This window comes from Symphalangus syndactylus, chromosome 6 (genome assembly GCF_028878055.3).
Source record: "Symphalangus syndactylus isolate Jambi chromosome 6, NHGRI_mSymSyn1-v2.1_pri, whole genome shotgun sequence".
NCBI classification, from domain to species: domain Eukaryota; kingdom Metazoa; phylum Chordata; class Mammalia; order Primates; family Hylobatidae; genus Symphalangus; species Symphalangus syndactylus.
In genome coordinates, this window is record NC_072428.2 from 151,900,950 (window position 1) to 151,918,658 (window position 17,709).

Sequence of the window (17,709 nt, forward strand, 5' to 3'; positions counted from 1 at the left end):
AGAAGCATTCTGTGAAACTTCTTGCTGTTCTGTGCATTCAACTAACAGAGTTGAACCTTACTTTTGATTGAGCCGTTCTGAAACACTCTTTCTGTAGAAACTGCAATTGGACATTCTGAGCGCTAAGAGGCCTATATTGGGAAAAAGAATGTCTACAAATAAAAACTACACAGAAGAATTGTGTGAAACTTCTTTCTGTTCTGTTTGTTCAACTAAAAGAGTTGAACCTTAGTTTTGATTGAGCCGTGCTGAAACACTCTTTCTGTAGAAAATGCAAGTGGAGATTCGGAGCGCTAAGAGGGTAATAGTGGAAAAAGGAATGTCTTCAAATATAAACTACACAGAATCATTCGGTGAAAGTTCTTTCTGATCTGTGCATTCAGCTAACAGTGTTAAACCATACTTTTGATTGAGCAGATCTGAACACTCTTTCTGTAGAAAATGCAACTGGACATTTGGAGCGCTAAGAGCCTAGTAGTGGAAAAAGGAATATATTCAAATATAAACTACACAGAAGCATTCTGTGAAACTTCTTTCTGATCTGAGCATTCAGCTAACAGAGTTAAACCATACTTTTGATTGAGCAATTTTGAAACACTCTGTCTGTAGAAAATGCAACTGGACATTCGTAGCGCTAAGTGGGTAATAGTGGAAAAAAGAATATGTTCAAATATAAACTACACAGAAGCATTCTGTGAAACTTCTTGCTGTTCTGTGCATTCAACTAACAGAGTTGAACCTTACTTTTGATTGAGCCGTTCTGAAACACTCTTTCTGTAGGAACTGCAATTGGACATTCTGAGCGCTATGAGGCCAATATTGCGAAAAAGAATGTCTACAAATAAAAACTACACAGAAGAATTGTGTGAAACTTCTTTCTGTTCTGTTTGTTCAACTAAAAGAGTTGAACCTTAGTTTTGATTGAGCCGTTCTGAAACACTCTTTCTGTAGAAAATGCAAGTGGAGATTCGGAGCGCTAAGAGGGTAATAGTGGAAAAAGGAATGTCTCCAAATATAAACTACACAGAATCATTCTGTGAAACTTCTTTCTGATCTGTGCATTCAGCTAACAGAGTTAAACCATACTTTTGATTGAGGAGATCTGAACACTCTTTCTGTAGAAAATGCAACTGGACATTTGGAGCGCTAAGAGAGTAGTAGTGGAAAAAGTAATATATTCAAATATAAACTACACAGAAGCATTCTGTGAAACTTCTTTCTGATCTGAGCATTCAGCAAATAGAGTTAAACCATAATTTTCATTGAGCAGTTTTGAAACACTCTGTCTGTAGAAAATGCAACTGGACATTCGTTGCGCTAAGTGGGTAATAGTGGAGAAAAGAATATGTTCAAATATAAACTACACAGAAGCATTGTATGAAACTTCTTTCTGTTCTGTGCATTCAACTAACAGAGTTGAACCTTACTTTTGATTGAGCCGTTCTGAAACACTCTTTCTGTAGAAACTGCAATTGGACATTCTGAGCACTAAGAGGCCTCTATTGGGAAAAATAATATCTTCAAATAAAAACTACACAGAAGCATTGTGTGAAACTTATTTCTGATATGTTCATTAAGCTAACAGAGTTAAACCATACTTTTGATTGCGCAGTTCTGAACACTCTTTCTGTAGAAAATGCAAGTGGACATTCGGAGCGCTAAGAGGGTAATAGTGGAAAAAGGAATATATTCAAATATAAACTACACAGTAGCATTCTGTGAAAACTCTTACTGTTCTGTGCATTCAGATAACAGGGTTGAACCTTACTTTTGATTGAGCCGTTCTGAAACACTCTTTCTGTAGAAACTGCAATTGGACATGCTAAGCGCTAAGAGGCCTACACTGGGAAAAAGAATATCTTCAAATAAAAACTACACAGATGCATTCTGTGAAACTTATTTCTGATCTGTAAATTCAGTTAACAGAGATAAAACATATTTTTGATTGAGCAGTTATGAAACACTCTTTTTGTAGAAAATGCAAGTGGAGATTCGGAGCGCTAAGAGGGTAATAGTGGAAAAAGGAATGTCTTCAAATATAAACTACACAGAATCATTCGGTGAAACTTCTTTCTGATCTGTGCATTCAGCTAACAGAGTTAAACCATACTTTTGATTGAGCAGATCTGAACACTCTTTCTGTAGAAAATGCAACTGGACATTTGGAGCGCTAAGAGCGTAGTAGTGGAAAAAGGAATATATTCAAATATAAACTACACAAAAGCATTCTGTGAAACTTCTTTCTGATCTGAGCATTCAGCTAACAGAGTTAAACCATACTTTTGATTGAGCAGTTTTGAAACACTCTGTCTGTAGAAAATGCAACTGGACATTCGTAGCGCTAAGTGGGTAATAGTGGAAAAAAAATATGTTCAAATATAAACTACACAGAAGCATTCTGTGAAACTTCTTGCTGTTCTGTGCATTCAACTAACAGAGTTGAACCTTACTTTTGATTGAGCCGTTCTGAAACACTCTTTCTGTAGAAACTGCAATTGGACATTCTGAGCGCTAAGAGGCCTATATTGGGAAAAAGAATGTCTACAAATAAAAACTACACAGAAGAATTGTGTGAAACTTCTTTCTGTTCTGTTTGTTCAACTAAAAGAGTTGAAACTTAGTTTTGATTGAACCGTTCTGAAACACTCTTTCTGTAGAAAATGCAAGTGGAGACTCGGAGCGCTAAGAGGGTAATAGTGGAAAAAGGAATGTCTCCAAATATAAACTACACAGAATCATTCTGTGAAACTTCTATCTGATCTGTGCATTCAGCTAACAGAGTTAAACCATACTTTTGATTGAGCAGATCTGAACACTCTTTCTGTAGAAAATGCAACTGGACATTTGGAGCGCTAAGAGAGTAGTAGTGGAAAAAGGAATATATTCAAATAAAAACTACACAGAAGCATTCTGTGAAACTTCTTTCTGATCTGAGCATTCAGCTAATAGAGTTAAACCATACTTTTGATTGAGCAGTTTTGAAACACTCTGTCTGTAGAAAATGCAACTGGACATTCGTAGCGCTAAGTGGGTAATAGTGGAGAAAAAATATGTTCAAATATAAACTACACAGAAGCATTGTATGAAACTTCTTTCTGTTCTGTGCATTCAACTAACAGAGTTGAACCTTACTTTTGATTGAGCCGTTCTGAAACACTCTTTCTGTAGAAACTGCAATTGGACATTCTGAGCGCTAAGAGGACTCTATTGGGAAAAATAATATCTTCAAATAAAAACTACACAGAAACATTGTGTGAAACTTATTTCTGATATGTTCATTAAGCTAACAGAGTTAAACCATACTTTTGATTGCGCAGTTCTGAACACTCTTTCTGTAGAAAATGCAAGTGGACATTCGGAGCGCTAAGAGGGTAATAGTGGAAAAAGGAATATATTCAAATATAAACTACACAGTAGCATTCTGTGAAAACTCTTACTGTTCTGTGCATTCAGATAACAGAGTTGAACCTTACTTTTGATTGAGCCGTTCTGAAACACTCTTTCTGTAGAAACTGCAATTGGACATGCTAAGCGCTAAGAGGCCTACATTGGGAAAAAGAATATCTTCAAATAAAAACTACACAGATTCATTCTGTGAAACTTATTTCTGATCTGTAAATTCAGTTAACAGAGATAAAACATATTTTTGATTGAGCAGTTATGAAACACTCTTTTTGTAGAAAATGCAAGTGGAGATTCGGAGCGCTAAGAGGGTAATAGTGGAAAAAGGAATGTCTTCAAATATAAACTACACAGAATCATTCGGTGAAACTTCTTTCTGATCTGTGCATTCAGCTAACAGAGTTAAACCATACTTTTGATTGAGCAGATCTGAACACTCTTTCTGTATAAAATGCAACTGGACATTTGGAGCGCTAAGAGCGTAGTAGTGGAAAAAGGAATATATTCAAATATAAACTACACAGAAGCATTCTGTGAAACTTCTTTCTGATCTGAGCATTCAGCTAACAGAGTTAAACCATACTTTTGATTGAGCAGTTTTGAAACACTCTGTCTGTAGAAAATGCAACTGGACATTCGTAGCGCTAAGTGGGTAATAGTGGAAAAAAGAATATGTTCAAATATAAACTACACAGAAGCATTCTGTGAAACTTCTTGCTGTTCTGTGCATTCAACTAACAGAGTTGAACCTTACTTTTGATTGAGCCGTTCTGAAACACTCTTTCTGTAGAAACTGCAATTGGACATTCTGAGCGCTAAGAGGCCTATATTGGGAAAAAGAATGTCTACAAATAAAAACTACACAGAAGAATTGTGTGAAACTTCTTTCTGTTCTGTTTGTTCAACTAAAAGAGTTGAACCTTAGTTTTGATTGAGCCGTTCTGAAACACTCTTTCTGTAGAAAATGCAAGTGGAGATTCGGAGCGCTAAGAGGGTAATAGTGGAAAAAGCAATGTCTTCAAATATAAACTACACAGAATCATTCGGTGAAAGTTCTTTCTGATCTGTGCATTCAGCTAACAGTGTTAAACCATACTTTTGATTGAGCAGATCTGAACACTCTTTCTGTAGAAAATGGAACTGGACATTTGGAGCGCTAAGAGCCTAGTAGTGGAAAAAGGAATATATTCAAATATAAACTACACAGAAGCATTCTGTGAAATTTCTTTCTGATCTGAGCATTCAGCTAACAGAGTTAAAACATACTTTTGATTGAGCAATTTTGAAACACTCTGTCTGTAGGAAATGCAACTGGACATTCGTAGCGCTAAGTGGGTAATAGTGGAAAAAAGAATATGTTCAAATATAAACTACACAGAAGCATTCTGTGAAACTTCTTGCTGTTCTGTGCATTCAACTAACAGAGTTGAACCTTACTTTTGATTGAACCGTTCTGAAACACTCTTTCTGTAGAAACTGAAATTGGACATTCTGAGCGCTATGAGGCCAATATTGCGAAAAAGAATGTCTACAAATAAAAACTACACAGAAGAATTGTGTGAAACTTCTTTCTGTTCTGTTTGTTCAACTAAAAGAGTTGAACCTTAGTTTTGATTGAGCCGTTCTGAAACACTCTTTCTGTAGAAAATGCAAGTGGAGATTCGGAGCGCTAAGAGGGTAATAGTGGAAAAAGGAATGTCTCCAAATATAAACTACACAGAATCATTCTGTGAAACTTCTTTCTGATCTGTGCATTCAGCTAACAGAGTTAAACCATACTTTTGATTGAGGAGATCTGAACACTCTTTCTGTAGAAAATGCAACTGGACATTTGGAGCGCTAAGAGAGTAGTAGTGGAAAAAGGAATATATTCAAATATAAACTACACAGAAGCATTCTGTGAAACTTCTTTCTGATCTGAGCATTCAGCAAATAGAGTTAAACCATAATTTGGATTGAGCAGTTTTGAAACACTCTGTCTGTAGAAAATGCAACTGGACATTCGTTGCGCTAAGTGGGTAATAGTGGAGAAAAGAATATGTTCAAATATAAACTACACAGAAGCATTCTGTGAAACTTCTATCTGATCTGTGCATTCAGCTAACAGAGTTAAACCATACTTTTGATTGAGCAGATCTGAACACTCTTTCTGTAGAAAATGCAACTGGACATTTGGAGCGCTAAGAGAGTAGTAGTGGAAAAAGGAATATATTCAAATAAAAACTACACAGAAGCATTCTGTGAAACTTCTTTCTGATCTGAGCATTCAGCTAATAGAGTTAAACCATACTTTTGATTGAGCAGTTTTGAAACACTCTGTCTGTAGAAAATGCAACTGGACATTCGTAGCGCTAAGTGGGTAATAGTGGAGAAAAAATATGTTCAAATATAAACTACACAGAAGCATTGTATGAAACTTCTTTCTGTTCTGTGCATTCAACTAACAGAGTTGAACCTTACTTTTGATTGAGCCGTTCTGAAACACTCTTTCTGTAGAAACTGCAATTGGACATTCTGAGCGCTAAGAGGACTCTATTGGGAAAAATAATATCTTCAAATAAAAACTACACAGAAACATTGTGTGAAACTTATTTCTGATATGTTCATTAAGCTAACAGAGTTAAACCATACTTTTGATTGCGCAGTTCTGAACACTCTTTCTGTAGAAAATGCAAGTGGACATTCGGAGCGCTAAGAGGGTAATAGTGGAAAAAGGAATATATTCAAATATAAACTACACAGTAGCATTCTGTGAAAACTCTTACTGTTCTGTGCATTCAGATAACAGAGTTGAACCTTACTTTTGATTGAGCCGTTCTGAAACACTCTTTCTGTAGAAACTGCAATTGGACATGCTAAGCGCTAAGAGGCCTACATTGGGAAAAAGAATATCTTCAAATAAAAACTACACAGATTCATTCTGTGAAACTTATTTCTGATCTGTAAATTCAGTTAACAGAGATAAAACATATTTTTGATTGAGCAGTTATGAAACACTCTTTTTGTAGAAAATGCAAGTGGAGATTCGGAGCGCTAAGAGGGTAATAGTGGAAAAAGGAATGTCTTCAAATATAAACTACACAGAATCATTCGGTGAAACTTCTTTCTGATCTGTGCATTCAGCTAACAGAGTTAAACCATACTTTTGATTGAGCAGATCTGAACACTCTTTCTGTATAAAATGCAACTGGACATTTGGAGCGCTAAGAGCGTAGTAGTGGAAAAAGGAATATATTCAAATATAAACTACACAGAAGCATTCTGTGAAACTTCTTTCTGATCTGAGCATTCAGCTAACAGAGTTAAACCATACTTTTGATTGAGCAGTTTTGAAACACTCTGTCTGTAGAAAATGCAACTGGACATTCGTAGCGCTAAGTGGGTAATAGTGGAAAAAAGAATATGTTCAAATATAAACTACACAGAAGCATTCTGTGAAACTTCTTGCTGTTCTGTGCATTCAACTAACAGAGTTGAACCTTACTTTTGATTGAGCCGTTCTGAAACACTCTTTCTGTAGAAACTGCAATTGGACATTCTGAGCGCTAAGAGGCCTATATTGGGAAAAAGAATGTCTACAAATAAAAACTACACAGAAGAATTGTGTGAAACTTCTTTCTGTTCTGTTTGTTCAACTAAAAGAGTTGAACCTTAGTTTTGATTGAGCCGTTCTGAAACACTCTTTCTGTAGAAAATGCAAGTGGAGATTCGGAGCGCTAAGAGGGTAATAGTGGAAAAAGCAATGTCTTCAAATATAAACTACACAGAATCATTCGGTGAAAGTTCTTTCTGATCTGTGCATTCAGCTAACAGTGTTAAACCATACTTTTGATTGAGCAGATCTGAACACTCTTTCTGTAGAAAATGGAACTGGACATTTGGAGCGCTAAGAGCCTAGTAGTGGAAAAAGGAATATATTCAAATATAAACTACACAGAAGCATTCTGTGAAATTTCTTTCTGATCTGAGCATTCAGCTAACAGAGTTAAAACATACTTTTGATTGAGCAATTTTGAAACACTCTGTCTGTAGGAAATGCAACTGGACATTCGTAGCGCTAAGTGGGTAATAGTGGAAAAAAGAATATGTTCAAATATAAACTACACAGAAGCATTCTGTGAAACTTCTTGCTGTTCTGTGCATTCAACTAACAGAGTTGAACCTTACTTTTGATTGAACCGTTCTGAAACACTCTTTCTGTAGAAACTGAAATTGGACATTCTGAGCGCTATGAGGCCAATATTGCGAAAAAGAATGTCTACAAATAAAAACTACACAGAAGAATTGTGTGAAACTTCTTTCTGTTCTGTTTGTTCAACTAAAAGAGTTGAACCTTAGTTTTGATTGAGCCGTTCTGAAACACTCTTTCTGTAGAAAATGCAAGTGGAGATTCGGAGCGCTAAGAGGGTAATAGTGGAAAAAGGAATGTCTCCAAATATAAACTACACAGAATCATTCTGTGAAACTTCTTTCTGATCTGTGCATTCAGCTAACAGAGTTAAACCATACTTTTGATTGAGGAGATCTGAACACTCTTTCTGTAGAAAATGCAACTGGACATTTGGAGCGCTAAGAGAGTAGTAGTGGAAAAAGGAATATATTCAAATATAAACTACACAGAAGCATTCTGTGAAACTTCTTTCTGATCTGAGCATTCAGCAAATAGAGTTAAACCATAATTTGGATTGAGCAGTTTTGAAACACTCTGTCTGTAGAAAATGCAACTGGACATTCGTTGCGCTAAGTGGGTAATAGTGGAGAAAAGAATATGTTCAAATATAAACTACACAGAAGCATTGTATGAAACTTCTTTCTGTTCTGTGCATTCAACTAACAGAGTTGAACCTTACTTTTGATTGAGCCGTTCTGAAACACTCTTTCTGTAGAAACTGCAATTAGACATTCTGAGCACTAAGAGGCCTCTATTGGGAAAAATATTATCTTCAAATAAAAACTACACAGAAGCATTGTGTGAAACTTATTTCTGATATGTTCATTAAGCTAACAGAGTTAAACCATACTTTTGATTGCGCAGTTCTGAACACACTTTCTGTAGAAAATGCAAGTGGACATTCGGAGCGCTAAGAGGGTAATAGTGGAAAAAGGAATATATTCAAATATAAACTACACAGTAGCATTCTGTGAAAACTCTTACTGTTCTGTGCATTCAGATAACAGAGTTGAACCTTACTTTTGATTGAGCCGTTCTGAAACACTCTTTCTGTAGAAACTGCAATTGGACATGCTAAGCGCTAAGAGGCCTACATTGGGAAAAAGAATATCTTCAAATAAAAACTACACAGATGCATTCTGTGAAACTTATTTCTGATCTGTAAATTCAGTTAACAGAGATAAAACATATTTTTGATTGAGCAGTTATGAAACACTCTTTTTGTAGAAAATGCAAGTGGAGATTCGGAGCGCTAAGAGGTTAATAGTGGAAAAAGGAATGTCTTCAAATATAAACTACACAGAATCATTCGGTGAAACTTCTTTCTGATCTGTGCATTCAGCTAACAGAGTTAAACCATACTTTTGATTGAGCAGATCTGAACACTCTTTCTGTAGAAAATGCAACTGGACATTTGGAGCGCTAAGAGCGTAGTACTGGAAAAAGGAATATATTCAAATATAAACTACACAGAAGCATTCTGTGAAACTTCTTTCTGATCTGAGCATTCAGCTAACAGAGTTAAACCATACTTTTGATTGAGCAGTTTTGAAACACTCTGTCTGTAGAAAATGCAACTGGACATTCGTAGCGCTAAGTGGGTAATAGTGGAAAAAAGGATATGTTCAAATATAAACTACACAGAAGCATTCTGTGAAACTTCTTGCTGTTCTGTGCATTCAACTAACAGAGTTGAACCTTACTTTTGATTGAGCCGTTCTGAAACACTCTTTCTGTAGAAACTGCAATTGGACATTCTGAGCGCTAAGAGGCCTATATTGGGAAAAAGAATGTCTACAAATAAAAACTACACAGAAGAATTGTGTGAAACTTCTTTCTGTTCTGTTTGTTCAACTAAAAGAGTTGAACCTTAGTTTTGATTGAACCGTTCTGAAACACTCTTTCTGTAGAAAATGCAAGTGGAGATTCGGAGCGCTAAGAGGGTAATAGTGGAAAAAGGAATGTCTCCAAATATAAACTACACAGAATCATTCTGTGAAACTTCTTTCTGATCTGTGCATTCAGCTAACAGAGTTAAACCATACTTTTGATTGAGCAGATCTGAACACTCTTTCTGTAGAAAATGCAACTGGACATTTGGAGCGCTAAGAGAGTAGTAGTGGAAAAAGGAATATATTCAAATAAAAACTACACAGAAGCATTCTGTGAAACTTCTTTCTGATCTGAGCATTCAGCTAATAGAGTTAAACCATACTTTTGATTGAGCAGTTTTGAAACACTCTGTCTGTAGAAAATGCAACTGGACATTCGTAGCGCTAAGTGGGTAATAGTGGAGAAAAGAATATGTTCAAATATAAACTACACAGAAGCATTGTATGAAACTTCTTTCTGTTCTGTGCATTCAACTAACAGAGTTGAACCTTACTTTTGATTGAGCCTTTCTGAAACACTCTTTCTGTAGAAACTGCAATTGGACATTCTGAGCGCTAAGAGGCGTCTATTGGGAAAAATAATATCTTCAAATAAAAACTACACAGAAGCATTGTGTGAAACTTATTTCTGATATGTTCATTAAGCTAACAGAGTTAAACCATACTTTTGATTGCGCAGTTATGAACACTCTTTCTGTAGAAAATGCAAGTGGACATTCAGAGCGCTAAGAGGGTAATAGTGGAAAAAGGAATATATTCAAATATAAACTACACAGTAGCATTCTGTGAAAACTCTTACTGTTCTGTGCATTCAGCTAACAGTGTTGAACCTTACTTTTGATTGAGCCGTTCTGAAACACTCTTTCTGTAGAAACTGCAATTGGACATGCTAAGCGCTAAGAGGCCTACATTGGGAAAAAGAATATCTTCAAATAAAAACTACACAGATGCATTCTGTGAAACTTATTTCTGATCTGTAAATTCAGTTAACAGAGATAAAACATATTTTTGATTGAGCAGTTATGAAACACTCTTTTTGTAGAAAATGCAAGTGGAGATTCGGAGCGCTAAGAGGGTAATAGTGGAAAAAGGAATGTCTTCAAATATAAACTACATAGAATCATTCGGTGAAACTTCTTTCTGATCTGTGCATTCAGCTAACAGAGTTAAACCATACTTTTGATTGAGCAGATCTGAACACTCTTTCTGTAGAAAATGCAACTGGACATTTGGAGCGCTAAGAGCGTAGTAGTGGAAAAAGGAATATATTCAAATATAAACTACACAGAAGCATTCTGTGAAACTTCTTTCTGATCTGAGCATTCAGCTAACAGAGTTAAACCATACTTTTGATTGAGCAATTTTGAAACACTCTGTCTGTAGAAAATGCAACTGGACATTCGTAGCGCTAAGTGGGTAATAGTGGAAAAAAGAATATGTTCAAATATAAACTACACAGAAGCATTCTGTGAAACTTCTTGCTGTTCTGTGCATTCAACTAACAGAGTTGAACCTTACTTTTGATTGAGCCGTTCTGAAACACTCTTTCTGTAGAAACTGCAATTGGACATTCTGAGCGCTAAGAGGCCTATATTGGGAAAAAGAATGTCTACAAATAAAAACTACACAGAAGAATTGTGTGAAACTTCTTTCTGTTCTGTTTGTTCAACTAAAAGAGTTGAACCTTAGTTTTGATTGAACCGTTCTGAAACACTCTTTCTGTAGAAAATGCAAGTGGAGATTCGGAGCGCTAAGAGGGTAATAGTGGAAAAAGGAATGTCTCCAAATATAAACTACACAGAATCATTCTGTGAAACTTCTTTCTGATCTGTGCATTCAGCTAACAGAGTTAAACCATACTTTTGATTGAGCAGATCTGAACACTCTTTCTGTAGAAAATGCAACTGGACATTTGGAGCGCTAAGAGAGTAGTAGTGGAAAAAGGAATATATTCAAATAAAAACTACACAGAAGCATTCTGTGAAACTTCTTTCTGATCTGAGCATTCAGCTAATAGAGTTAAACCATACTTTTGATTGAGCAGTTTTGAAACACTCTGTCTGTAGAAAATGCAACTGGACATTCGTAGCGCTAAGTGGGTAATAGTGGAGAAAAGAATATGTTCAAATATAAACTACACAGAAGCATTGTATGAAACTTCTTTCTGTTCTGTGCATTCAACTAACAGAGTTGAACCTTACTTTTGATTGAGCCTTTCTGAAACACTCTTTCTGTAGAAACTGCAATTGGACATTCTGAGCGCTAAGAGGCGTCTATTGGGAAAAATAATATCTTCAAATAAAAACTACACAGAAGCATTGTGTGAAACTTATTTCTGATATGTTCATTAAGCTAACAGAGTTAAACCATACTTTTGATTGCGCAGTTATGAACACTCTTTCTGTAGAAAATGCAAGTGGACATTCAGAGCGCTAAGAGGGTAATAGTGGAAAAAGGAATATATTCAAATATAAACTACACAGTAGCATTCTGTGAAAACTCTTACTGTTCTGTGCATTCAGCTAACAGTGTTGAACCTTACTTTTGATTGAGCCGTTCTGAAACACTCTTTCTGTAGAAACTGCAATTGGACATGCTAAGCGCTAAGAGGCCTACATTGGGAAAAAGAATATCTTCAAATAAAAACTACACAGATGCATTCTGTGAAACTTATTTCTGATCTGTAAATTCAGTTAACAGAGATAAAACATATTTTTGATTGAGCAGTTATGAAACACTCTTTTTGTAGAAAATGCAAGTGGAGATTCGGAGCGCTAAGAGGGTAATAGTGGAAAAAGGAATGTCTTCAAATATAAACTACATAGAATCATTCGGTGAAACTTCTTTCTGATCTGTGCATTCAGCTAACAGAGTTAAACCATACTTTTGATTGAGCAGATCTGAACACTCTTTCTGTAGAAAATGCAACTGGACATTTGGAGCGCTAAGAGCGTAGTAGTGGAAAAAGGAATATATTCAAATATAAACTACACAGAAGCATTCTGTGAAACTTCTTTCTGATCTGAGCATTCAGCTAACAGAGTTAAACCATACTTTTGATTGAGCAATTTTGAAACACTCTGTCTGTAGAAAATGCAACTGGACATTCGTAGCGCTAAGTGGGTAATAGTGGAAAAAAGAATATGTTCAAATATAAACTACACAGAAGCATTCTGTGAAACTTCTTGCTGTTCTGTGCATTCAACTAACAGAGTTGAACCTTACTTTTGATTGAGCCGTTCTGAAACACTCTTTCTGTAGAAACTGCAATTGGACATTCTGAGCGCTAAGAGGCCTCTATTGGGAAAAATAATATCTTCAAATAAAAACTACACAGAAGCATTGTGTGAAACTTATTTCTGATATGTTCATTAAGCTAACAGAGTTAAACCATACTTTTGATTGCGCAGTTCTGAACACTCTTTCTGTAGAAAATGCAAGTGGACATTCGGAGCGCTAAGAGGGTAATAGTGGAAAAAGGAATATATTCAAATATAAACTACACAGTAGCATTGTGTGAAAACTCTTACTGTTCTGTGCATTCAACTAACAGTGTTGAACCTACTTTTGATTGAGCCGTTCTGAAACACTCTTTCTGTAGAAACTGCAAATGGACATGCTAAGCGCTAAGAGGCCTACATTGGGAAAAAGAATATCTTCAAATAAAAACTACACAGATGCATTCTGTGAAACATATTTCTGATCTGTAAATTCAGTTAACAGAGATAAAACATATTTTTTATTGAGCAGTTATGAAACACTCTTTTTGTAGAAAATGCAAGTGGAGATTCGGAGCGCTAAGAGGGTAATAGTGGAAAAAGGAATGTCTCCAAATATAAACTACACAGAATCATTCTGTGAAACTTCTTTCTGATCTGTGCATTCAGCTAACAGAGTTAAACCATACTTTTGATTGAGCAGATCTGAACACTCTTTCTGTAGAAAATGCAACTGGACATTTGGAGCGCTAAGAGCGTAGTACTGGAAAAAGGAATATATTCAAATATAAACTACACAGAAGCATTCTGTGAAACTTCTTTCTGATCTGAGCATTCAGCTAACAGAGTTAAACCATACTTTTGATTGAGCAGTTTTGAAACACTCTGTCTGTAGAAAATGCAACTGGACATTCGTAGCGCTAAGTGGGTAATGGTGGAAAAAAGAATATGTTCAAATATAAACTACACAGAAGCATTCTGTGAAACTTCTTGCTGTTCTGTGCATTCAACTAACAGAGTTGAACCTTACTTTTGATTGAGCCGTTCTGAAACACTCTTTCTGTAGAAACTGCAATTGGACATTCTGAGCGCTAAGAGGCCTATATTGGGAAAAAGAATGTCTACAAATAAAAACTACACAGAAGAATTGTGTGAAACTTCTTTCTGTTCTGTTTGTTCAACTAAAAGAGTTGAACCTTAGTTTTGATTGAGCCGTTCTTAAACACTCTTTATGTAGAAAATGCAAGTGGAGATTCGGAGCGCTAAGAGGGTAATAGTGGAAAAAGGAATGTATCCAAATATAAACTACACAGAATCATTCTGTGAAACTTCTTTCTGATCTGTGCATTCAGCTAACAGAGTTAAACCATACTTTTGATTCAGCAGATCTGAACACTCTTTCTGTAGAAAATGCAACTGGACATTTGGAGCGCTAAGAGAGTAGTAGTGGAAAAAGGAATATATTCAAATATAAACTACACAGAAGCATTCTGTGAAACTTCTTTCTGATCTGAGCATTCAGCTAACAGAGTTAAACCATACTTTTGATTGAGCAGTATTGAAACACTCTGTCTGTAGAAAATGCAACTGGACATTCGTAGCGCTAAGTGGGTAATAGTGGAGAAAAGAATATGTTCAAATATAAACTACACAGAAGCATTGTATGAAACTTCTTTCTGTTCTGTGCATTCAACTAACAGAGTTGAACCTTACTTTTGATTGAGCCTTTCTGAAACACTCTTTCTGTAGAAACTGCAATTGGACATTCTGAGCGCTAAGAGGCCTCTATTGGGAAAAATAATATCTTCAAATAAAAACTACACAGAAGCATTGTGTGAAACTTATTTCTGATATGTTCATTAAGCTAACAGAGTTAAACCATACTTTTGATTGCGCAGTTCTGAACACTCTTTCTGTAGAAAATGCAAGTGGACATTCGGAGCGCTAAGAGGGTAATAGTGGAAAAAGGAATATATTCAAATATAAACTACACAGTAGCATTGTGTGAAAACTCTTACTGTTCTGTGCATTCAACTAACAGTGTTGAACCTTACTTTTGATTGAGCCGTTCTGAAACACTCTTTCTGTAGAAACTGCAAATGGACATGCTAAGCGCTAAGAGGCCTACATTGGGAAAAAGAATATCTTCAAATAAAAACTACACAGATGCATTCTGTGAAACTTATTTCTGATCTGTAAATTCAGTTAACAGAGATAAAACATATTTTTTATTGAGCAGTTATGAAACACTCTTTTTGTAGAAAATGCAAGTGGAGATTCGGAGCGCTAAGAGGGTAATAGTGGAAAAAGGAATGTCTCCAAATATAAACTACACAGAATCATTCTGTGAAACTTCTTTCTGATCTGTGCATTCAGCTAACAGAGTTAAACCATACTTTTGATTGAGCAGATCTGAACACTCTTTCTGTAGAAAATGCAACTGGACATTTGGAGCACTAAGAGCGTAGTACTGGAAAAAGGAATATATTCAAATATAAACTACACAGAAGCATTCTGTGAAACTTCTTTCTGATCTGAGCATTCAGCTAACAGAGTTAAACCATACTTTTGATTGAGCAGTTTTGAAACACTCTGTCTGTAGAAAATGCAACTGGACATTCGTAGCGCTAAGTGGGTAATAGTGGAAAAAAGAATATGTTCAAATATAAACTACACAGAAGCATTCTGTGAAACTTCTTGCTGTTCTGTGCATTCAACTAACAGAGTTGAACCTTACTTTTGATTGAGCCGTTCTGAAACACTCTTTCTGTAGAAACTGCAATTGGACATTCTGAGCGCTAAGAGGCCTATATTGGGAAAAAGAATGTCTACAAATAAAAACTACACAGAAGAATTGTGTGAAACTTCTTTCTGTTCTGTTTGTTCAACTAAAAGAGTTGAACCTTAGTTTTGATTGAACCGTTCTGAAACACTCTTTCTGTAGAAAATGCAAGTGGAGATTCGGAGCGCTAAGAGGGTAATAGTGGAAAAAGGAATGTCTCCAAATATAAACTACACAGAATCATTCTGTGAAACTTCTTTCTGATCTGTGCATTCAGCTAACAGAGTTAAACCATACTTTTGATTGAGCAGATCTGAACACTCTTTCTGTAGAAAATGCAACTGGACATTTGGAGCGCTAAGAGAGTAGTAGTGGAAAAAGGAATATATTCAAATAAAAACTACACAGAAGCATTCTGTGAAACTTCTTTCTGATCTGAGCATTCAGCTAATAGAGTTAAACCATACTTTTGATTGAGCAATTTTGAAACACTCTGTCTGTAGAAAATGCAACTGGACATTCGTAGCGCTAAGTGGGTAATAGTGGAGAAAAGAATATGTTCAAATGTAAACTACACAGAAACATTGTATGAAACTTCTTTCTGTTCTGTGCATTCAACTAACAGAGTTGAACCTTACTTTTGATTGAGCCTTTCTGAAACACTCTTTCTGTAGAAACTGCAATTGGACATTCTGAGCGCTAAGAGGCCTCTATTGGGAAAAATAATATCTTCAAATAAAAACTACACAGAAGCATTGTGTGAAACTTATTTCTGATATGTTCATTAAGCTAACAGAGTTAAACCATACTTTTGATTGCGCAGTTCTGAACACTCTTTCTGTAGAAAATGCAAGTGGACATTCAGAGCGCTAAGAGGGTAATAGTGGAAAAAGGAATATATTCAAATATAAACTACACAGTAGCATTCTGTGAAAACTCTTACTGTTCTGTGCATTCAGCTAACAGTGTTGAACCTTACTTTTGATTGAGCCGTTCTGAAACACTCTTTCTGTAGAAACTGCAATTGGACATGCTAAGCGCTAAGAGGCCTACATTGGGAAAAAGAATATCTTCAAATAAAAACTACACAGATGCATTCTGTGAAACTTATTTCTGATCTGTAAATTCAGTTAACAGAGATAAAACATATTTTTGATTGAGCAGTTATGAAACACTCTTTTTGTAGAAAATGCAAGTGGAGATTCGGAGCGCTAAGAGGGTAATAGTGGAAAAAGGAATGTCTTCAAATATAAACTACATAGAATCATTCGGTGAAACTTCTTTCTGATCTGTGCATTCAGCTAACAGAGTTAAACCATAATTTTGATTGAGCAGATCTGAACACTCTTTCTGTAGAAAATGCAACTGGACATTTGGAGCGCTAAGAGCGTAGTAGTGGAAAAAGGAATATATTCAAATATAAACTACACAGAAGCATTCTGTGAAACTTCTTTCTGGTCTGAGCATTCAGCTAACAGAGTTAAACCATACTTTTGATTGAGCAATTTTGAAACACTCTGTCTGTAGAAAATGCAACTGGACATTCGTAGCGCTAAGTGGGTAATAGTGGAAAAAAGAATATGTTCAAATATAAACTACACAGAAGCATTCTGTGAAACTTCTTGCTGTTCTGTGCATTCAACTAACAGAGTTGAACCTTACTTTTGATTGAGCCGTTCTGAAACACTCTTTCTGTAGAAACTGCAATTGGACATTCTGAGCGCTAACAGGCCTATATTGGGAAAAAGAATGTCTACAAATAAAAACTACACAGAAGAATTGTGTGAAACTTCTTTCTGTTCTGTTTGTTCAACTAAAAGAGTTGAACCTTAGTTTTGATTGAGCCGTTCTTAAACACTCTTTATGTAGAAAATGCAAGTGGAGATTCGGAGCGCTAAGAGGGTAATAGTGGAAAAAGGAATGTATCCAAATATAAACTACACAGAATTATTCTGTGAAACTTCTTTCTGATCTGTGCATTCAGCTAACAGAGTTAAACCATACTTTTGATTCAGCAGATCTGAACACTCTTTCTGTAGAAAATGCAACTGGACATTTGGAGCGCTAAGAGAGTAGTAGTGGAAAAAGGAATATATTCAAATATAAACTACACAGAAGCATTCTGTGAAACTTCTTTCTGATCTGAGCATTCAGCTAACAGAGTTAAACCATACTTTTGATTGAGCAGTTTTGAAACACTCTGTCTGTAGAAAATGCAACTGGACATTCGTAGCGCTAAGTGGG